The sequence below is a fragment of the Lathyrus oleraceus genome, chromosome 5 (genome assembly GCF_024323335.1).
Source record: "Lathyrus oleraceus cultivar Zhongwan6 chromosome 5, CAAS_Psat_ZW6_1.0, whole genome shotgun sequence".
NCBI classification, from domain to species: domain Eukaryota; kingdom Viridiplantae; phylum Streptophyta; class Magnoliopsida; order Fabales; family Fabaceae; genus Lathyrus; species Lathyrus oleraceus.
Window position 1 is genome coordinate 64,166,668 of NC_066583.1, and position 24,634 is coordinate 64,191,301.

The following is a 24,634-nucleotide window of genomic DNA, read 5'->3' on the forward strand; positions in this document are numbered from 1 at the left end:
CTATACTACTCAAGACCCAACAAAACAACAACAACATTACCACGATATCACATCTGGGAGTTTAAAACGCGAAATCTGCCCTTCAAACTGATATGGCGAACGCCATTAGGCTAATGGCGAACGCCATTAGCGTTACACGCTCTCATTCTGGAAAAACTGTCTGTCAAACTGATATGGCGAACGCCATTAGGCTAATGGCGAACGCCATTAGCGTTAAACGCTCTTATTCTGAAAAAAAAAACCAAACGGCGAACGCCGAAGGCATAATGGCGAACGTCATTTGGCTGTTATGTGCATAGATGTTAAATTTCTACGAATTCCCTTTCAATTATCATCTAATTTCATTCATCCACTGGCTGTTATGTGCATAGATGTTAAATTTCTACGAATTCCCTTTCAATTATCATCTAATTTCATTCATCCACTGGCTCACAAATTCATCATACAACAATCCAATCAGAGATAAAACAATGGTTATCACTACCCAGTACATATTATCATATAATACCCTTTAACCGATGATAAACCCCCCTTACCTGAGTTAATCCGGCAAATCTCAAGCTTCAAGCTCTTCTCTTCTCCAACCTTCTTCCTCTTGCTCTGCCTTTGCCCTTTTCCTCTTTCACGATCGCTTCTCTGTTTTTCACGTAACAACCTTTTTACTCCAAAATGGGACTTTTTCCTTAATTCCAACTTATATATATTTTCCAATAAATAATTATCCCAATAATTATTATTCCAAAATAATAGTAATAATAATCCCAAATTCCAATTATTCAATTAAATTAATAAAAAAAATATTAATTTAAATTAAATAATTATCTTATTTTAATTGGGGTGTTACAACTCTCCCCCACTAAAAGAGTTTTCGTCCTCGAAAACATACCTCAAGCAAATAACTCCGGATAAGACTCCTTCATCTGACTCTCAAGTTCCCAGGTCACATTGCCACCTGCTGGTCCTCCCCAGGCTACCTTCACCAAGGCAATCTCTTTACCCCGCAACTGCTTCAACTCTCGATCCTCGATCCTCATAGGTGATGTCTCAACAGTCAGGTTATCTCTCACCTGTACATCATCTATTTGGACTACATGCGACGGATCATGAATGTATCTCCTCAACTGAGACACATGAAAAACATCATGCAAATTCGCAAGCGACGGCGGTAAAGCGATACGATAGGCTACCTTTCCTATCCTTTCTAAAATCTGATAGGGACCAATAAATCGAGGTGTCAACTTCTTTGACTTCAAAGCTCGACCAACACCAGTTATCGGAGTAACACGAAGAAACACATGATCTCCCTCTTGGAACTCAAGTGCCTTCCTCCTCTTATCATGATAACTCTTCTGTCGACTCTGAGCAATTCTCATCTTCTCCTGAATCATCTTAATCTTGTCTGTAGTTTGTTGAACAATCTCCGGTCCAACCACAGCACTCTCACCGGACTCATACCAACATAAAGGTGTCCGACATCTCCTACCATACAAAGCTTCAAACGGTGCCATACCAATACTCGAATGAAAACTATTGTTGTAGGTAAACTCAATCAACGGTAAATAACAATCCCACGCACCTCTCTTTTCTAAAACACAAGCTCTCAAAAGATCCTCTAGTGACTGAATCGTCCTCTCAGTCTGACCATCAGTCTGCGGATGATATGCAGAACTCAATCTCAGCTTAGTTCCCAAAGCCCTCTGCAAACCTTCCCAGAATTTCGATGTAAATCTAGGATCTCTGTCCGAAACAATACTCGACGGAATACCATGCAAACTTACAATCTTCTCAATATACAACTCGGTTAATCTCTCTAACGGATAATCCATTCTAATCGGAATGAAATGAGCCGATTTCGTCAATCTATCAACAATCACCCAAATAGCTTCAAAATTCTTATTTGTCCTCGGCAACCCAGAAACAAAATCCATACTGATACTATCCCACTTCCACTCTGGAATAGCCAACGGTTGCATTAGCCCAGACGGCTTCTGATGCTCAATCTTTGACTTCTGACAAGTCAAACAAGAATAAACAAAACTCGCGATTTCTCTTTTCATTCTCGGCCACCAAAATAACCTTTTCAAATCATGATACATCTTCGTAGCTCCAAGATGAATACTCAGGCCACTACGATGTCCTTCCTCAAGAATACTCTTCTTAAATTCGATAACATCCGGAATACACACCCGATTACTAAATTTCAAAACACCATTCTCATCAATTCTGAATTCACCACCTTGACCTTGATTCACTAGAGTCAACTTATCAACCAAAAGCACATCGGATTTCTGACCCTTTCTAATCTCATCCAGAATACCACTCGTTAACTTCAACATTCCCAATTTAACACTATTGTGAGTACTCTCACACACCAAACTCAAGTCTCTAAACTGCTCAATTAAATCCAATTCCTTAACCATTAACATAGACATATTCAATGATTTCCGACTCAACGCATCAGCCACTACGTTTTCTTTACCCGGATGGTAGTTCAAACCAAAGTCATAATCCTCCAGAACTCCAACCATCTCCTCTGTCTCATATTCAGCTCTTTCTGATCAAACAAATACTTTAAACTTTTATGGTCACTGAAAACCTCGAATCTTGACCCGTACAAGTAATGCCTCCACAACTTCAGAACAAAAACCACAGCTGCCAACTCTAAATCGTGCGTCGGATAGTTCCTCTCATGAACCCTCAGTTGTCTCGAAGCATAAGCTATAACCTGCTTATTCTGCATCAACACACCACCCAAACCCAACAATGACGCATCACAGAAACCTCAATGGTTCCGACGGACTCGGTAATATCAGAATAGGAGCAGTAGTCAACCTTCTCTTTAACTCTTGGAAACCTTCTTCACATTTGAGTCCCAAACAAACGCTTGCCCCTTTCTAGTCAACATTGTCAACGGTAACGCCAACTTAGAAAATCCCTCAATGAACTTCCTATAATAACCAGCCAAACCAAGGAAACTTCGAATCTCAGCAACAGACTTCGGAGCTTCTCACTGAGATACCGCTTCTATCTTAGAAGGATCAACAGCAACACCACCTCTTGAAATCACATGACCAGGAAACTAACTTCTTCTAACCAACCACACCGGTGCACCCCACGGTGACACCCTCGGACGAATAAATTTCTTATCCAACAGATCTTCCAACAGACTCTTCAATTCAGTTAACTCAACAGCAGACATACGGTACGGAGCCATCGATATCGGCCTAGTACCAGGTACCAAATCAATCGAGAACTCAACTTCACGCTCTGGCGGTAATTCATTCACTTCTTCCGGAAACACATCAGGAAAATCACACACCACCGCTAGATCGCCAATCACCAGTTTATCTTTAGCCTCCAAAGTCGCTAACAGCATAAACAACTCTGACCCATCTGCTACTTCCTCGTTCACCTGCCTGGCTGATAGAACCAAACTCTCTCCTTCCTCAATCTCAGGAAAGATCACAGTCTTCAACCGGCAATCTGCAGCCAAGTGACCACCTTTTCCACACTTGAAACACTTCTTCTCAGCACTGGTACACTCATGGACACGATGTCCAGCCTGACCACATCTGAAACACTTAGCAGGGGCACTAGAATCTCCCCCACTAGGCCTTTTCATCCCACTCTGCCTCTGAAAACCCTTGCCAGCTGCATACGGTTTCCCACGATCAATCTGATTCTTACCTTTCCTATCAACCCTCTGCTGATAGCTCTCTGCTCTAGCCTTGGAATCCTGTTCAAAAATCCTGCAACAGTCAACCAAATCAGAAAACACTCTAATCCTTTGATATCCAATAGCCTGCTTGATCTCGGGACGCAACCCGTTCTCAAACTTCACACACTTAGAAAATTCTCCAGCAGCCTCAGCATAGGGAGTGTAATACTTCGACAGCTCTGTGAACTTAGCAGCATACTCCGTACCAGACCGGTTACCCTGCTTCAATTCCAAGAACTCTATCTCTTTCTTCCCTCTGACATCCTCTGGAAAATACTCCCTCAGAAATCTCTCCCTGAACACAGCCCAAGAAATCTCAGCATCTCCAGCAGCTTCCAACTCAGTGCGGGTAGCAACCCACCAATCATCTGCTTCTTCTGAGAGCATATGCGTACCGAACCTGACCTTCTGGTTATCAGCACACTCAGTTACTCGGAAGATCCTCTCGATCTCCTTCAACCACTTCTGAGCGCCATCTGGATCGTATGCTCCCTTGAACATTGGAGGATTGTTCTTCTGGAACTCACTCAGTTGACGAGCAGCTCCCATCCCCACAACATTTGGATTTCCTCCAAGTACTCCAGCTAGCATACCCAGAGCCTCAGCAGTTGCAGCATCATCTCTACCTCTTCCAGCCATCTCTATTCCGAAAACCCAAACAAACTAAAATAATAAGTACTGATAGGGTTACACAACACCTATCCCGTACAGGGGAAACAGAATAATTATGACTCGACTCGACCGACGATGCTCTGATACCACTAATGTAACACCCTTCTAAAATACCCCAAATATTTCAATTAAAATAGCAACATATCAATCAGAGTAATTATGCCCCGAAGGGTGTCACACAATCATTTCACAACCATCATCAGAATATCCTGTCATGCTCATTTATTTAATCCAAATTATAAAGTATCTGCATAATACGCAGCGGATAAAATCAATTCAATTATTCACATCATGTAACATATTACATGCCAAATGGTTCACAACCAATCATAAAATATTCAAACATCCCTTCCCGATGTTACATCTATCAGAGCATGACCCACTAGGAGACTACACTAGACTCCAAGCACTAGCTCCTATTCAACTCACTGCTCGTTACCTGAAAAATAGGTGTAAGGGTGAGTTCCTCAATCAATATAATAAGCATTATACAACATTATGTAATGTTAAGTAACTAACGCATCAAATCACTCTAACCAGACTACACACTCAATAACGGCAGTATCAATTCAAACATCATATTCAATACCAATACAACTCATATTCATACTCAATATCAATACAAACACACGTATAATATTGGAATACATCCATTCATATTATACGCCATACACATATTATGCAATGAGACTCCATGCATGCGGTACCGACTATTTGTGAACATATAGTTCACCTCACCGTCCAAATCCAGGCACGGCTACCAAGTCCAACTAGTCCCACTCATTTGAGACCTAGTGACTCACTCACTAATTCCTCACCACGGGAATTAGCTACCACCCCTCAAGGGCTATGCCATGCACGCTAATTTACCTAGCATGCAAACATCGACAACAATCCATAATGACTAACTCACTAATTCCTCACAATGGGAATTAGCTACCACCATAAAGGCCACAATATGCATGCTAATCACCTAGCCATGCTACATCATCAACAACAATTCAAGAATAGACATATGCTCACACTCTAAGCCATAAAACAGTCTATTCACAAGTGCACACATAACTGATACATTCACAGCATCATGCATACCATCACACATCATCAGTATATTATCACATAAGCATATCATATCATGCCACATAATCAAAAACAGTATTAGCACACTCTACTAATGCCTATACTACTCAAGACCCAACAAAACAACAACAACATTACCACGATATCACATATGGGAGTTTAAAACGCGAAATCTGCCCTTCAAACTGATATGGCGAACGCCATTAGGCTAATGGCGAACGCCATTAGCGTTACACGCTCTCATTCTGGAAAAACTGTCTGTCAAACTGATATGGCGAACGCCATTAGCGTTAAACGCTCTTATTCTGAAAAAAAAAACCAAACGGCGAACGCCGAAGGCATAATGGCGAACGTCATTTGGCTGTTATGTGCATAGATGTTAAATTTCTACGAATTCCCTTTCAATTATCATCTAATTTCATTCATCCACTGGCTGTTATGTGCATAGATGTTAAATTTCTACGAATTCCCTTTCAATTATCATCTAATTTCATTCATCCACTGGCTCACAAATTCATCATACAACAATCCAATCAGAGATAAAACAATGGTTATCACTACCCAGTACATATTATCATATAATACCCTTTAACCGATGATAAACCCCCCTTACCTGAGTTAATCCGGCAAATCTCAAGCTTCAAGCTCTTCTCTTCTCCAACCTTCTTCCTCTTGCTCTGCCTTTGCCCTTTTCCTCTTTCACGATCGCTTCTCTGTTTTTCACGTAACAACCTTTTTACTCCAAAATGGGACTTTTTCCTTAATTCCAACTTATATATATTTTCCAATAAATAATTATCCCAATAATTATTATTCCAAAATAATAGTAATAATAATCCCAAATTCCAATTATTCAATTAAATTAATAAAAAAAATATTAATTTAAATTAAATAATTATCTTATTTTAATTGGGGTGTTACAAGCCGGTATCAACCAGCACATGCGAAAGCACGGCTCCTTTGCACTCCATTGCAATGTGTAAAGCCCTATTGTGGTTCCTTCCATCTACGGTCAAATCCATATCAGTAAAGCCCAGCCCATGGCTAGCATGCACGTTGGATACGACCGTCTCTAACTGGTTGATTGTGATCTCCTGAGGCACATAGGCTTTCTTCAATATCTTCAATAAAGCCTCCCTATGACCCTCAGAGCTCAACAGCAGTGAAAGGATCGAGATCTTAGAAGGAGTCTGCTGCAAGTGATCGACCAGTTTATACTCAGACTTTTTGATGATCCGGAGGAATTCTTCAGCTTCATCATCAAATTTGTTATCCGGCCCCGCAGGCGCCGGTGTCATCACAGGAGTACTTCCATTACCAACCACAGCCTTACCCTTTGCCCTGGCTAAAGCCTCGGCCTTTTCTTTTTTCTCTTTTTCTTCCTCCCCCCTCCTCAAAGTGTCGGGAGCAAACAATCTTCCGCTGCGAGTGAAACCACTGGGACCGGCATTATCCACCTTTAGCACGGTGGTTTCACTAGCAGATTGTTCCTCCAACCTCTCACCATTACAATATACCTCCCCACCATAATGCCAAGGTACGGCATCATCTTTGTCATATGGAATTGGCCCAGGTACCGTGATGGTAACTGGAGCCTCCTCCACCAGGTTAGACAAATCAACCGGGTCATAGAAAATGGTTATGGTGGAGACCTCCTCCTTCTTCCCTTCAGACTTCTCGATCACAATCTCCCCATCGTCCATCAGCCCCTGGACATGCTTCCTCAGAAGCTCACAACCATTTGCAGAAATAGTGCACTCAGCACACTCAAACCCGCAGCCCGGGTAAACCCCATTTCTTAACAACTGCCTCTTGACCTCAGCCAAAGGCGTCTTCAGCTGATCAACCTCAGACAGTCCAACCCTATTTTCAGCAGAAATTGCATTCACCCCCCTTTGACCATGCGCGGGCATGGGATTTGCGTTGACGTTGGGAGATGGAGCAAAATTAATAGCCTTGGAATCCACTAGATCCTGAACTGTGTGCTTAAAAGCTTTACAGTTCTCAATGTTATGCCCAGGCGCACCTGAGTGGAATTCACACTTCGCGTTCTCATCATAGCTGGGCGGCCTTTGATCAGGTCTCAAAGGTGCCAGAGTTCTAGTTTGCACAAGGCCCAAATCTTGCAGCTTCTTAAACAAGAAAGCATAGCTCACTGGAGGCCTATCAAACTGACGATCCTGCGCTCTGCCCCGGATCTGATAACCAGCCCTTTGCTGTCTCTGCTGAAAGGGTTGTTGTCTCTGTTGCTGTTGCGGCTGCTGTTGCGGTTGTGCTGGCTGAGACTCAGCAGGAATTGTCACCGCAGCATTGTGCTGGAAGTAACGGTCCCTACTGGGTCCACGTTGAGTGTACACTGCACTGGTGTCTCCTTCCTTCTTCCTCTGCCCGCCATTATTGCCAAATGGTTTCTTCGATCCTGACGAAGAAGAAGACGCACCCTGAATCTTGCCCAACTTCAACCAACTCTCAATTCTTTCGCCCGCCACCACAATGTCTGAGAAATTGGTCACAGGACAACCCACCATTCTTTCGGCAAACGGCCCCTGCAAGGTCCCCATAAACAGATCTGACATCTCCCTGTCCACAAGAGGAGGTTGCACCCTGTCATACCCCAAAATTTGCCCGTTGGTATTACGAAGCATTTCTCAAGACCCTCCGACTTATTCTGCAAGGCACCAACATCAAGTGAACAAAAGCCCAGCTTACAACAGGCCCAACCCAAAAGGGGCCCAAAATAGCTTGCTCGCTAGGCGAGCAATCCCTTCGCCTAGCGAACAGTGCATCATACCACTCGCCCAGCGAAGCATCAGATCCAGCAAAAAAGCCCAGACCTAGTTTGCTCGCTAGGCGAGCAATTCCTTCGCCTAGCGAAGCTTGCGAGAATTTGAATTTTTGGACTTCATTTTAAGCCCATTAGGTCACCATTGCCACTACTATAAATACATGCTCTGCTGCCACGAAAAAGAACAGACAGAGACAGACGAAAACGGAGAAACAACACGGAAAAGCAGAGAAAGACGGACGGAAACCCTAGCACGGGAACTGTGACGGCCACGTATCTGCACCGGAGTTACCGTTGCCCAACTCAACCCGACACCAACAAGGATCCGTCAATTCAGCATCATCACTAGATTGCCAACAGGTTTGTATATCACTACCGTTTTATGTCTTCATTCCATAAGCTCTAAATGCATAACACCGCATGATATATTGAATTTTTGGATATGAGATCGTACTTGCATGCAAGCTCAAATGTGCCTGAACATCATGAATATTGGACCATGTTATTTCTGTAATTGAATATGATAAGACATGTAATATGCGGGAGTCATACTGTTCTGAAACTCCAAACCCGTGGTCGCTCGCTAGCTCATCGCTAGGCGAGCCTGCAGCGAGCCTTCGCTGAGCCTTCGCTAGGCGAGGCAGCAGCGAACGGGACAGTGGCCGCTTTGTCCCTTTGTTGTTCCATTTCATGTGTATTTCATCATGGTTGCATCATTTGGCCTGAACTCTAACTGTTATGTGCATTTTATGGCATTTTATGGTATTAATCAGATCATATTTTATCCTTATGCTCTAACCCGTGCGTTGAATGATGTAAAAGCTTCCATATCCCCAATGAAGTGGCCGGCTAGGTATCCTTACGTGTGAGAGACTTTCGTGGAGATGGATCCCAAATTATTTCACTTGAATGTGAAGATTCATATTGATTACTAATTAATTTTAATGTGTCGGTTTTTAATGTATTGATTGATCTTAATGTGTTGATTTTGATGTATCGATTTAATGCGGTATCACTATAATTACCTAATGAACTTAAAGCATGGACGTTAAATAAATGATATCGGACCTCTCTTTATTACCCCACGGTTACGTAATACGGTCATGTCCCGCGAATAGGGGGATATCCTTAGCAAAGACCCTTCGGTAAAATCATCATAGTCCCTCGGATGTTGCCTTCTAAAATACGATTTTGTCCCTCGATGACCCTTCGGCGTAGCCTACGGTTAAATGATGATAGTCCCTTCGAATGCTAAGGTATCCTCGCAACTGTTGCCTTCAATGACCAACCGATGACCCTACGATGACCCTCCTACATCCCAAGGATAAAACTACTTACTTCTCAATAGTAAGGACAGTTTTACCCTCATAAGGATAGGAAATGCCCGGAAAGACCTCGGACAGGTATAACCTTAATTGCTCATTCATAACAAAAAAATGCTTTTCACACCCCACACCTTTCAAACGTCTTCTTTTGGAAAATCACCACTTAGCATACATCCGTACTAGGATCATTGCCAAGTTATATTTTTCTAAGCTACTTTCAAAAAACTAAATGAGATAACCACTTTGTATACATTCATGCAAGAATCATTACAAAGTTAAATTCTCCTTTCCAAACATTTTTCATACATTTCTCAACCACCTTTTTCAAACAAAGAAAACATAAATGATTGAGCAATTAAGAGCCCATGGATAACCATGGATACAAAGGGTGCTTACCCCTTCCCTTTGTATAAAGTACCTCCCGAACCTAAGAATTTAAAATTAAGGTCTTTCCTGTTCTTTTCCACCTTTCCTTATGGGATAAAAGAAAAGTCGGTGGCGACTCTTGCTAACCGCGACATTGCGATTACAAATCCAATAAAGTCCAGTTCACCGTATGACAGAACTGGCGACTCTGCTGGGGATGATTAAAGAGAGGTCCATCTTAAAAAAAAAAAATCAGTTATGTTTTAAATTGTTCCTTCGTTTAAGGGATTGTTTGAGTGAAAGATCCTACACCCGGATCTAGTGTACCTTAGGTAAGTAGCAATAGATCATCGCGACTATCCGGCGTATACTGGAATGGTTAAAATGATGGCTACGGTTAATGTGACACTTTGGTTGTCCTGATGTTCCTCATGTTACTTGAGGAAAAATTTGGCTTCCGCGTGGTGTCGTCAAAGCATTAACCAGACCTTTAGAACCCTAATTGACTCATCCTAGCCGTTAGAAAGTAGTGAGATAACTGGCTTCGGTTCCGACTGAGGTTGGTTGATACTCGATACTACACTCTTTGAGATTGGACTTTAGGGAAGCTTCGGTCAACCACTTGGTGTTGCACTGAAGTGGACTTAAAGAAAGGTCGATGATTTGAGATCCTCTTAGAACCCGGTTACTATTCTAGGACAGGTTGAACCAACCAAACTTCAGTGGGGAGGGTACTTACCTATGGAACTCATGCAAGCCTTAAAACCTAGGAATGATTGTTGTGTGACATGTTTGTGCTTGCATAACATCATAACATCATAACATCATAACATCATCATACTAACCATTTCAAGGACTTAGGAATTTAGCTTTGCTCTTTGAACAGGTTATGGCTTCCAGGAAGACTATCCGGATCAATCTTGTAACGATCTCTCCTCAACTCAAGGATTTGGTGTCAGAACTCCCAGATCATGCTCAGTTCAACAAGAAACATGGTCATCTCCTCAATTTAGTTACCACTGGTTTCAAAGAAGATATGATGAGAGTCCTATTCCAGTTCTTCGATCCTAAGCATCATTGCTTCACCTTCCCAGATTATCAGTTGGTACCCACATTAGAAGAATTCTCCCAGCTGCTTGGGATACCTATCCTGGATCAAATCCCCTTCAGCGGTTTAGAAGAGATGCCGAAGTCTGAAGAAGTTGCCGCAGCTTTACACATGACAAAGTCCGACATTGAAACTAATTGGGTAACAAGAAGTGGAATTAAAGGTTTACTTGCCAAATTTCTGATAAGTAAGGCCCGAGAATTCCTAAAAGTTATGAATGTCCATGCTTTTGAAGATGTTCTAGCATTGCTAATCTATGGTTTGGTGCTATTCCCTAATCCGGACCAATTCATAGATGTGAATGCTATTAAGATATTCCTCACTCATAACCCTGTGCCTACCTTGCTTGGAGATGTCTTGCATTCCCTTCACACTCGTACTATGAAGAAGCAAGGGACTCTCATGTGCTGCGTACCTTTGTTGTCTAGGTGGTTTATTTCGCACCTCCCTCAATCAGTCTTGAAGAATGATCAAAATCTGAAATGGTCCCAACGAATAATGGCACTCTCCCATTTAGACGTCCGTTGGTGTTCTAACCTCAGAGAAAATGTTATCATCATCGACCGTTGTGGAGAATTCCCTAATGTACCCCTCATGGGGATAAGAGGAGGTATTACTTATAATCCTGCCTTAGCCCTACGTCAATTTGGGTATGCCCGAAGAGATGGTCCACATGAAATGATTATCCAAGGTATAGTGTTTGACTATGACAATGACTCTCAAGGTCTCCGTCAAAGGTTTGTACGAGCCTGGAGCATGGTGAAAAGAAGCAATTTAGGAAAGAAAAATTCTATTCCTATGGAGCCTTATCTCAGATGGGTACGCGCCAGAGCTCGTGAACTTGTCATGCCATATCTTGCAGTCGGACCATTGATTGTTGAATCAGAGGTCGAAGGAGGTATTTCCCAGATCATTTCTTACCCAGATATGCCTACTGATGCGGAGGAATTGAAAAGATCCTGGACCCAGTTGAGAGAGGAGAGAGATACTTTCGAAGCTCAGTTCAATGCAGAAAGGAAGAAAGTGTTAGAGCTCACCAGTCAGCTTAATGAGGAACGAAGACTCAATGCATATCTTCGCCCGAAAAGAAGTCGCCCCTGGGAGACTTGAGCTTTCATTGTATTTTTACTATTATTCCTTTTGTAATGAACATTGAAAAAATTAGCAATAAACATTTCTCTCTTGTTGGCAACTTACGCAAAGTTAAATTCCCAAAAGTCCTTGAAAACATTTCATGCATTGCATCGCATAACATAACATTGCATAACAGGTATTCCAAAGGACCATATTCTCACGGTCTGCCTCTTAAACAGAAAAATGGATCTCGAACAGACTGTCAAAGATCTCCAGACTCAGAATGCTCAGTTCAAGGAGATGATGCTAAGCTTATCCAAGGGGCAGGAGGAACTGAAGGCTCTTTTGGCCGAAAAGAAGAGGGACAAGAAAGCTGTGAGCTTCATTAACCCGGGCAGAAGGCGTAAAGGACAGGCTACGGGAATCAAATTTGGAATCCCGAATGGCCCAGAAGAGGGGGCGGAAAAGGATTCAGAGGAGGAGGACGCTGATTTCTCTAACCCTGAGGATGAGGATGAAGAGTATGAAGATGAACAGTACTCCCCAAGAGATGATAGGTACAAACTGCTGGAAGAACGCATGCTAGCCATGGAGGGTCAGAAGACACCTGGTCTGGATTTCGAAAGTCTGGGTCTGGTCTCCGATGTGACCATTCCCCGCAAATTCAAAATCCCCACTTTCACTAAGTACGATGGTGCATCCTGTCCTCAGATGCATTTAAGGGCTTATGTGAGAAAGATTCAGCCGCATACCACTGATAAGAAACTGTGGATCCACTTCTTCCAAGAAAGTCTGTCTGGCACTCAGTTGGAATGGTATTATCAGCTCGAGAGCTCTGACATCCGCACCTGGACTGATTTAGCAACAGCTTTCTATAAGCAGTACCAGTACAATTCTGAATTAGCACCTACTCGGCTACAGTTGCAGAACATGGCCATGGGATCTAAAGAAAGCTTCAAAGAGTATGCTCAGAAATGGAGAGATTTGGCCGGCAGGGTCAAACCCCCTATGACTGACCGAGAATTAGTAGACCTGTTCATGGGTACCCTGACTGGCCCATTCTACAGCCACCTATTGGGGAGTTCTTCATCAGGTTTCACTGAACTTATACTGACAGGTGAACGGGTGGAGAGCGGCATTCGAAGTGGAAAATTACAGGCAGCTACTTCTACAAGCGGTAAAAAGTCCTACCATGGGAAGAATGAATCGAATGCTGTGTATGGTCAGAAGAATCATAACAAGAAAATCGGTGACCACGCCATTGGAGCAGTGACGATTGCGGCCCCGCCAGCTCAAAACTTCCAGCAAAGACAAGACAGACCAAGAAGGCAGTTTACCAAGCTCAATATGACTTTAGCACAAGCACTGCAAAGCATGCTGAAGGTAAACCTGATCACTCTCAGAGGTCCCCCTGCAAATGTCAACACCGCTTCGCCTCGTTATAATCCCAATGCCAGGTGTGCATATCACTCCGATAGCCCCGGGCATGATACAAATGATTGTTGGCTGTTGAAGAATAAGATTCAGGACATGATCGATGCTGGGGAAATTGAGTTCGAGCCTCCGGAGACTCCTAATGTCATCAATGCACCTATGCCTAATCATGACAAGGCTGTTAATGCTCTCAATGACGACTCTCTCATCACTACTGTAGCGGACTTAACATCTCCTCTCCCGATCATAAAGCGGAATTTATTGCAAGCTGGTTTATTTCCAGGTTGTACTGAAGATTGCAATCTCTGCACACTTTGGCCCGAGGACTGTTTGAAATTGAAAAATGGCATTCAACGGCTGATGGACGACCGTACAATTCTCTTTGAAAGGGTTTCTAAAACGGAAAACCCTATTGAAGAAATATCTATGATTGCAAGGTCCAAAGTTCCGGTTAAGATTACCGCTCCCAGGGTACCTGTGAAGATCATTGCTGAGCCCAAGGTAGCTCCCCTGATCATTACTGTACCTGGCCCAATACCGTACTCCTCAAGCAAGGCCATTCCGTGGAATTATGGAGGTGAGGTTTACATCCATGGCGTAAAGCAAGTTGGTGATTCTGCTAATCCTAATGACATCGTTGGGACTAGTAAAGTTACTCGAAGCGGAAGGATCTTCTCTCCAGAGATCTCACCCCCAGCTCCTGAGACTCGAGGAAAGGAACCAGTCAATCCTTCTCAGTCAGGGACACCGGTCGAAGATACTACTGAAGACGTTGCCAAACGAGAAATGGAAGAAGTGTTGAAAATCATTCGCAAGAGTGACTTTGATGTTGTAGAGCAGTTGGGGCATACCCCATCTAAGATCTCAATGCTATCATTGCTGTTATCTTCTGAATCTCATGCCAATGCGTTGATAAAATTCTTGAAGACTGCTCATGTGCCTCAGGAAACATCTGTTGATCAGTTCGAACATTATGTGGCTCACTTGGCTGTTGACAATGGCCTAGGATTTTCCGACGCTGATCTGACACCAGCGGGAAAGAACCATAATAAGGCCCTGCATATCTCCATTGAGTGTAAAGGGATCACCCTGTCTCATGTGCTGATCGATAATGGCTCTTCTTTGAATGTGTTACCGAAAGCCGTGCTCGAGAAACTTGACTGCAAGAGCGTTGAACTGAAGCCTAGTGACATTGTGGTGCGGGCTTACGATGGTGCAAAGAGTGTTGTCCACGGTGAAGTTGTTCTCCCTATCAAGATAGGACCTCAGGTTTTCAATACTACCTTCTATGTAATGAACATTCGTCCTGCCTACTCCTGCCTACTGGGGCGTCCTTGGATTCATGAGGCAGGTGTTGTAGCTTCGTCTCTCCATCAAAAGCTGAGATATCCAATAGAGGGTAAAATCGTCACTGTGTGTGGGGAAGAAGAATACATTGTCAGTAGTGTGCGTACCTTCAGATACGTTGAGATGGATGGTGAATTCTTCGAGACTCCAATTCAGTCATTTGAAGTGGTTTCTCCGCCCGATCCTGTCCTTAAGCCAACTCCCTGTGTGCCCAAGGTTATTCGTGCTCCTCCCGCTATGATTTCTCTGAAAGATGCTCAAGCTGTGGTTGAAGGTGGTGGTTGTACTGGCTGGGGTCAACTGATCAACGTACCGTACAAGTCTGACAAAGCTGGTCTGGGATTCAACTCTGAAAAGATGGTCAAAGATCAAATCAATGCTGTAGAAGATGCTGACAGTGATTGCGACCTGGATAGCTGGATCTTCCCAACAATTGGCGACGGACTCAATAATTGGAAGGCTGAAGACACTATCCCGATCTCCTTTAGTCAGGAGTAATTGTTATTGTCTATTTAGCATTGCAAATTTTAATTGAACTTCTTAAAGCATTGTGTCTATACCCGGGGCACAATAGCTAATTTGTTAAGGGTTTTGTCATTTCATAAGCATATTTTCATATTCAATAAATCTATGGACGTTTTCGCATTCAAATATTGCGCTCTTTATTTTTCCTGTCGTCTTTCAAACAAGCTATGCATTCTTACACACACTCACGTAACAAATTGCAGATCCGTACTCACTCTGGATCCTATTGATAATAATTCCGCTACTGTTCATTATGACTTTGAAAATCCAATCTATCAAGCCGAAGATGGAAGTGAGGAAGATTGTGAAGTCCCTGGAGAGCTTGCCAGATTGTTACTGCAAGAGGAAAGGACTATACAGCCGCATGAGGAGTCACTCGAAGTCGTAAATCTGGGTACTGAGGTAGACAGAAAAGAAGTCAAAATAGGAACAGATTTGGAAAACAGTGTGAAAGTAAGACTGATCCAGATGTTACATGACTATGTAGAGGTTTTCGCTTGGTCTTATGAAGACATGCCTGGGTTGGATACTAATATAGTGGTGCATCGGCTTCCTACGAAGGAAGACTGCCGTCCTGTCAAGCAAAAGGTTCGCCGCATGCGTCCCGAAATGTCTGAGAAAATCAAAGCCGAGGTTATGAAACAATTCAATGCCGGTTTCCTAGCCGTTACTTCTTATCCTCAATGGGTTGCTAATGTGGTGCCAGTGCCAAAGAAGGATGGTAAGGTGCGAAGGTGCGTAGATTACCGAGACTTGAATAAAGCAAGTCCCAAAGACGACTTTCCACTCCCGCACATTGATGTTCTGGTAGATAACACCGCTCAACACAAATTATTCTCATTCATGGATGGTTTCTCAGGTTACAATCAGATTAAGATGGCACCTGAGGACATGGAGAAAACTACGTTTGTGACGCAATGGGGCACTTTTTGTTACAAAGTAATGCCATTCGGTCTAAAGAACGCCGGGGCAACGTATCAGCGTGCTATGGTGGTTTTGTTCCATGATATGATTCATCATGAGATAGAAGTATATGTGGATGACATGATAGCTAGATCTCATACTGAAGAAGAACATCTCGATCATTTATACAAACTGTTCGAGAGGTTGAAGAAGTACAAGTTGAGATTGAATCCAAACAAATGCACTTTTGGAGTAAGATCCGGTAAACTCTTGGGCTTTATTGTCAGCGGTAAAGGAATTGAGGTTGACCCGGCTAAAGTGAGAGCTATTCATGAAATGCCAGTTCCCCGTACGGAGAAAGAAGTCAGAGGTTTCTTGGGACGCTTGAACTACATTGCTCGATTTATCTCCCACTTGACCGCCACTTGCAAACCCATCTTCAAATTACTGAGGAAGAATCAAGAGATGATATGGAATGACGAATGCCAAGAAGCCTTTGACAAAATCAAGAACTACCTCCAGGAACCTCCGATTCTGATACCACCAGTTGAAGGAAGACCTCTAATTATGTATTTGACCGTGTTAGAAAATTCAATGGGGTGCGTATTGGGGCAACATGACGAGTCTGGTCGAAAAGAGCATGCCATATACTACCTGAGCAAAAAGTTTACCGACTGTGAAACAAGATACTCACTGCTCGAGAGAACTTGCTGTGCTTTGGCCTGGGCTGCTCGCCGACTAAGACAGTATATGTTGAATCATACCACTTTGTTGATTTCTAGGATGGATCCCATCAAATACATGTTCGAGAAGCCTGCCCTCTCCGGAAGAATAGCGAGATGGCAGATGATCTTAACAGAGTACGATATCCAGTACACTACCCAGAAAGCAATCAAAGGAAGCGTGCTGGCTGATCATTTGGCTCATCAAGCGGTGGATGATTACCAATCGATGAATTTTGAGTTCCCAGATGAGGATGTCATGTTTGTTACTAATAGTGAAAAACCTAAACCAGATGAAGGACCCGAATGGGGATCCCGATGGACTATGGTCTTTGATGGATCTTCTAATGCATTGGGCCATGGTGTTGGGGTCGTACTCATTTCTCCTGGAGGTTACCATACGCCTCTCACTGCTAGACTATGTTTTCATTGTACCAATAATATGGCTGAGTATGAAGCATGTATCTTTGGACTCAAAGCTGCTATAGATTGGCGAATCAAGTTTCTGAGTGTGTACGGAGATTCGGCCTTGGTAATCAGTCAGATCAAAGGAGAATGGGATACCAAACATCCGAATCTCATCCCTTATCGAGAGCAGGTAATGACATTGATCCCATACTTTGAAGAAATAACATTTGAACATATTCCACGAGATGAGAACCAGCTGGCAGACGCATTAGCTACCATGTCATCTATGTTCAGAGTCAGATGGGACGGTGAAGCTCCCATGATTACCATTGGACGATTAGATGAACCAGCACACTGTTATGAACTTGATACTGAGGAGGTACGGGAAAAACCTTGGTTCCACGACGTAAAAAGATACTTAGAAGCTCAGGAATACCCTGAAGGGGCATCCATCAATGACAGAAAATTCCTGAGGAAGTTCTCCGCTAAATTCTTTCTGAGTAATGGAGTGTTATACAAACGTAATCATGATTCGACTCTGCTCCGCTGTGTGGATAAAAAGGAAGCGGAAAAGATTATGGAAGACATGCATGACGATATTTTTGGGACTCATTCTAATGGACATACAATGGCCAAGAAGATTCTGAGATCAGGGTATTATTGGTCTACCATGGAAGCTGATTGTCACCATCACTCCAGAACCTGCCACAAGTGTCAGATCTATGCGGATAAAGTACATGTACCTCCTGCTCCATTGAACGTGTTAACAGCTCCTTGGCCCTTTGCAATGTGGGGCATCGATATGATTGGAGAGATTAAACCTACGGCTTCTAATGGACATCGCTTCATTCTCGTCGCTATTGATTACTTCACGAAGTGGGTGGAGGCAGCCTCCTTCGCTTCTGTTACCAAGAAGGTGGTGGCACGGTTCATCAAGAATGGTCTTATTTGTCGATACGGCATCCCTGAAAGGATTATCACTGACAATGGTACTAATTTGAACAACAAGATGATTACTGAACTCTGCACGCAGTTCAAAATAAAGCATCATAATTCTTCTCCGTACCGGCCAAAGATGAATGGCGCCGTGGAGGCTGCTAATAAGAACATCAAGAAGATCATACAAAAGATGACAGTAACGTACAAAGACTGGCATGAGATGTTACCATTTGCTCTCCATGGTTATCGCACTTCAGTACGCACTTCGACAGGGGCAACTCCTTTCTCTTTAGTCTACGGAGCGGAAGCTGTTTTACCAGTGGAAGTCCAGATTCCTTCTCTAAGAATCATGAAAGAGGCGGGCTTAGACGAAGATGAATGGATTCAGACTCGACTTGATCAAATAAACTTGATTGACGAGAAGAGACTTGCGGCTGTGTGTCACGGGCAGATATATCAGAAGCGCATGACCCAAGCATTCAACAAAAGAGTCAAGAGACAGGTATATCAGGTAGGCGACTTGGTGATCAAGCGTATCATTCTACCACAGGGTGACCCCAGAGGCAAGTGGACTCCCACATACGAAGGGCCATTTGTGGTTAAGAAGGTATTCTCTGGTGGAGCCATGATACTTGCTACAATGGATGGCGAAGACTTCCCGCATCCTGTGAACGCGGACATAGTTAAAAAATACTACGCATAAAAGAGACCCGCTAGGTCGACGTACCTAGGCAAAAGTAAGGGCATCCCGGCGAACCAAAAGGGTTCGGGCAAAAATTAGGGATAAATATATAAAAACGTATACCCGGCAAGTCGAAAACCTGAAAAGGCGGCTTGGGCAAAAAGGGGTATCCCGGTGGACTGAAAACCTGAAAAGGCGGTCCAGGCAAAAATTAGGGATTAAAGCGTATGACTATGTCCCGTTCTCTGTCAGCTTCAACCAAGTTCCAGGGACTGAACAAGCCAATCACTTCTATCCGACAGCAAGAGATGAGATGCTTGAAGACATAATGACAGTAGTGGAATCAAAATCAATAGGACTTATTCTGCATAGCTTTCTTTTGGTTGTCTTGACAATTTCCTCTTACTAGGATTTCTGTCTCCTTGTACACGAATTGCCTGTTTATAGGTCCTCTTTCAAAATCAATGCAATTTCCAAAAAGATGCTTTTAGTTTTACCTTTTCTGTTTTGATTTGCGTAAACGTCCATGGATTTAATTTGAATTGACTTATGCACTTGAATATGACCAATGTTTACAAAAATGCATGCCTAAAATAGCAATAGCAATTACTACACGACTTCAGGGTCGAGGAGAAGGTCTAATCACGCTTCCCCAAGGAATCCGTTGTTAATCCGATTCCCCGGCAACGCCAATTATCCCCAGAAGAGGTCGGCACCGCCTTACCGAAAGGTCATCCCTTCTATCCCCAGCCAGGCCCCGTTGGACAGAACCCAAATCCCCAGCTAAGGAAGGGCCATCAATACCAATGTCTCCGACCAGCAGACTGAGATCTATTCCCCCAGTAGTGTCCCCTGGAAGAATGTTTCAGACGCCTAATGCATTCATTATATCATTTCATATTTCATACCTGCATACAGCGCTTACATTTACTTCATTCCGCATCATACACTTTACATCATTTCATATACATGCATATACATGCATACCAGGTTCGCAAGCATAAAACATCTCATGCATCATGACATTGCATGAGGCTAACGTCATTTTTCAGGTTAATTATCCTCCTGATACAGTCAAAACAAAGATCCATTCAGACGGACATCCTTATCAATTACATTCAGGATTCAATTACGTCTTTCAGATACACTCCATGACAACATTCATTCTGACATCCTCCTAACGATGGCATCTATAAGCCCATCCCAGACATTTATTGCAAATACAGCATATACAAATACTATCAGATATAGCCTAGCGTACGGTTCATTCTGATTCAGCCCAACATATGACTCTTTCAGCTCAGATATGATCTAACGTACGATCCATTCTGATCTTCAACAACTCAAGTATGGTTTAATGTACGACCAAGTTAAACCTTCATCTTTCTCAGGTGCTACCTTCGGACAGGTACATTCCTGAATGGTAGTCTAGTATACGGCTACTCCCTTTCTCAGGTGCTACCTTCGGACAGGTACATTCCTGAATGGTAGTCTAGTATACGGCTACTCCCTTCCTCAGGTGCTACCTTCGGACAGGTACATTCCTGAATGGTAGTCTAGTATACGGCTACTCCCTTGCTCAGGTGCTACCTTCGGACAGGTACATTCCTGAATGGTTTTCTCAGGTGCTACCTTCGGACAGGTACATTCCTGAATGGTAGTCTAGTATACGGCTACTCCCTTTCTCAGGTGCTACCTTCGGACAGGTACATTCCTGAATGGTAGTCTAGTATACGGCTACTCCCTTCCTCAGGTGCTACCTTCGGACAGGTACATTCCTGAATGGTAGTCTAGTATACGGCTACTCCCTTGCTCAGGTGCTACCTTCGGACAGATACATTCCTGAATGGTAGTCTAGTGTACGGCTACTCCCTTTCTCAGGTGCTACCTTCGGACAGGTACATTCCTGAATGGTAGTCTAGTATACGGCTACTCCCTTTCTCAGGTGCTACCTTCGGACAGGTACATTCCTGAATGGTAGTCTAGTATACGACTACTCCCTTGCTCAGGTGCTACCTTCGGACAGGTACATTCCTGAATGGTTTTCTCAGGTGCTACCTTCGGACAGGTACATTCCTGAATGGTAGTCTAGTATATGGCTACTCCCTTTCTCAGGTGCTACCTTCGGACAGGTACATTCCTGAATGGGGGGCTGGTATACGACTATTCCCTCTTCGGCAGATTCCGCCTAGCAGACGGCCCATTCTGCAACTCAGATACGATCTAGCGTATGATCCATTCTGATCTTTCCTCCCCGGCAAAGTCATCCGCCTAATAAGCAGCTCACTCTGGTATTCAGACACGGTCTAACGTATGATCCATTCTGATCTCTTATCCCCAGCAGTATAGCATACTCTGACTCCCCAACGAAGTCAACAGCATAATGGATGGTTCACTATACGGTCTGATGTATGACCCGGTGTGACACCCACGTCTCTAGATATCGTCTAACGTACGACACAATCTGGAAATCTCCTCAGCAAGTTTCTTGGGTGGCATCTTTAAGCCCATCTCCGTCAAGACAAATGAACAAGTACAAATTTTTGGGGCATTCTAAGTGTTCAATAATCTTTCACCTCCAGACCACGAACGGCACCTACCATTCTACTCTCTCGGTTCAAGAATATTGAACAGGGGCAGCTGTCATACCCCAAAATTTGCCCGTTGGTATTACGAAGCATTTCTCAAGACCCTCCGACTTATTCTGCAAGGCACCAACATCAAGTGAACAAAAGCCCAGCTTACAACAGGCCCAACCCAAAAGGGGCCCAAAATAGCTTGCTCGCTAGGCGAGCAATCCCTTCGCCTAGCGAACAGTGCATCATACCACTCGCCCAGCGAAACATCAGATCCAGCAAAAAAGCCCAGACCTAGTTTGCTCGCTAGGCGAGCAATTCCTTCGCCTAGCGAAGCTTGCGAGAATTTGAATTTTTGGACTTCATTTTAAGCCCATTAGGTCACCATTGCCACTACTATAAATACATGCTCTGCTGCCACGAAAAAGAACAGACAGAGACAGACGAAAACGGAGAAACAACACGGAAAAGCAGAGAAAGACGGACGGAAACCCTAGCACGGGAACTGTGACGGCCACGTATCCGCACCGGAGTTACCGTTGCCCAACTCAACCCGACACCAACAAGGATCCGTCAATTCAGCATCATCACTAGATTGCCAACAGGTTTGTATATCACTACCGTTTTATGTCTTCATTCCATAAGCTCTAAATGCATAACACCGCATGATATATTGAATTTTTGGATATGAGATCGTACTTGCATGCAAGCTCAAATGTGCCTGAACATCATGAATATTGGACCATGTTATTTCTGTAATTGAATATGATAAGACATGTAATATGCGGGAGTCATACTGTTCTGAAACTCCAAACCCGTGGTCGCTCGCTAGCTCATCGCTAGGCGAGCCTGCAGCGAGCCTTCGCTGAGCCTTCGCTAGGCGAGGCAGCAGCGAACGGGACAGTGGCCGCTTTGTCCCTTTGCTGTTCCATTTCATGTGTATTTCATCATGGTTGCATCATTTGGCCTGAACTCTAACTGTTATGTGCATTTTATGGCATTTTATGGTATTAATCAGATCATATTTTATCCTTATGCTCTAACCCGTGCGTTGAATGATGTAAAAGCTTCCATATCCCCAATGAAGTGGCCGGCTAGGTATCCTTACGTGTGAGAGACTTTCGTGGAGATGGATCCCAAATTATTTCACTTGAATGTGAAGATTCATATTGATTACTAATTAATTTTAATGTGTCGGTTTTTAATGTATTGATTGATCTTAATGTGTTGATTTTGATGTATCGATTTAATGCGGTATCACTATAATTACCTAATGAACTTAAAGCATGGACGTTAAATAAATGATATCGGACCTCTCTTTATTACCCCACGGTTACGTAATACGGTCATGTCCCGCGAATAGGGGGATATCCTTAGCAAAGACCCTTCGGTAAAATCATCATAGTCCCTCGGATGTTGCCTTCTAAAATACGATTTTGTCCCTCGATGACCCTTCGGCGTAGCCTACGGTTAAATGATGATAGTCCCTTCGAATGCTAAGGTATCCTCGCAACTGTTGCCTTCAATGACCAACCGATGACCCTACGATGACCCTCCTACATCCCAAGGATAAAACTACTTACTTCTCAATAGTAAGGACAGTTTTACCCTCATAAGGATAGGAAATGCCCGGAAAGACCTCGGACAGGTATAACCTTAATTGCTCATTCATAACAAAAAAATGCTTTTCACACCCCACACCTTTCAAACGTCTTCTTTTGGAAAATCACCACTTAGCATACATCCGTACTAGGATCATTGCCAAGTTATATTTTTCTAAGCTACTTTCAAAAAACTAAATGAGATAACCACTTTGTATACATTCATGCAAGAATCATTACAAAGTTAAATTCTCCTTTCCAAACATTTTTCATACATTTCTCAACCACCTTTTTCAAACAAAGAAAACATAAATGATTGAGCAATTAAGAGCCCATGGATAACCATGGATACAAAGGGTGCTTACCCCTTCCCTTTGTATAAAGTACCTCCCGAACCTAAGAATTTAAAATTAAGGTCTTTCCTGTTCTTTTCCACCTTTCCTTATGGGATAAAAGAAAAGTCGGTGGCGACTCTTGCTAACCGCGACATTGCGATTACAAATCCAATAAAGTCCAGTTCACCGTATGACACACCCTCGCAGCCAGTTCTCTCCACCTTTGGGCATACTCCTTAAAGCCCTCATTATGCTTTTGAGACATACCCTGCAACTGGGTACGGCTCGGAGCCATATCTGCATTAAACTGGTACTGCTTGAAGAACGCATCCCCAAGATCTTGCCAGCTTTTGATATCAGAAGATCTCAACTTGGTGTACCATTCCAGGGAGCCCCCAGACAGGCTGTCCTGGAAAAAGTACATCCACAGTTTTTGATCTGCGGTGTATGCCGAGATTTTGCGGACGAATGCCTGGAGATGGGTTTCCGGGCAAGAACTGCCATTGTATTTGTCGAATGCGGGCGCCTTGAATTTCTGAGGGATTACAATCCCCTCCACCAGCCCCATGTTGGACATATTTACCACCCCAGGCGTGGCATAGCTCTCCAGCACTTTGATTTTCTCAGCCAGCAGCTGAATTTCCTTATTCTGAGGAGGAATGTTGTAAGGCACGAAAGGCTCGTTCTGCATAGAAAATTGGTCAGCCTCCCTATCCTCTTCCTGATCTTCATCAAAACCATAGAACGGAGGCACAAAATTGTCCTTCATATTTTGACTAGGCCCAGGTTGACCAGCAGCACCAGCATTATTCACCAGACCAACTGTTGTCCTCTTTCCCCCATCACGAGATCCCTGCCCCTGGTTGGAGACTCCATCCAGGTTGACCCCACTGTTCTGAGCAGAAACCCGCTCGAGTTTCTCAACTTTATCCGCCAGCGCTTTCTGACCAATTGCAAAACCTTGCATTATATTGATCAGCTCGTTCATCTTATCCTTTAGTTCAAGCATGTCTGCACTAGGAAGCTCCATGAGT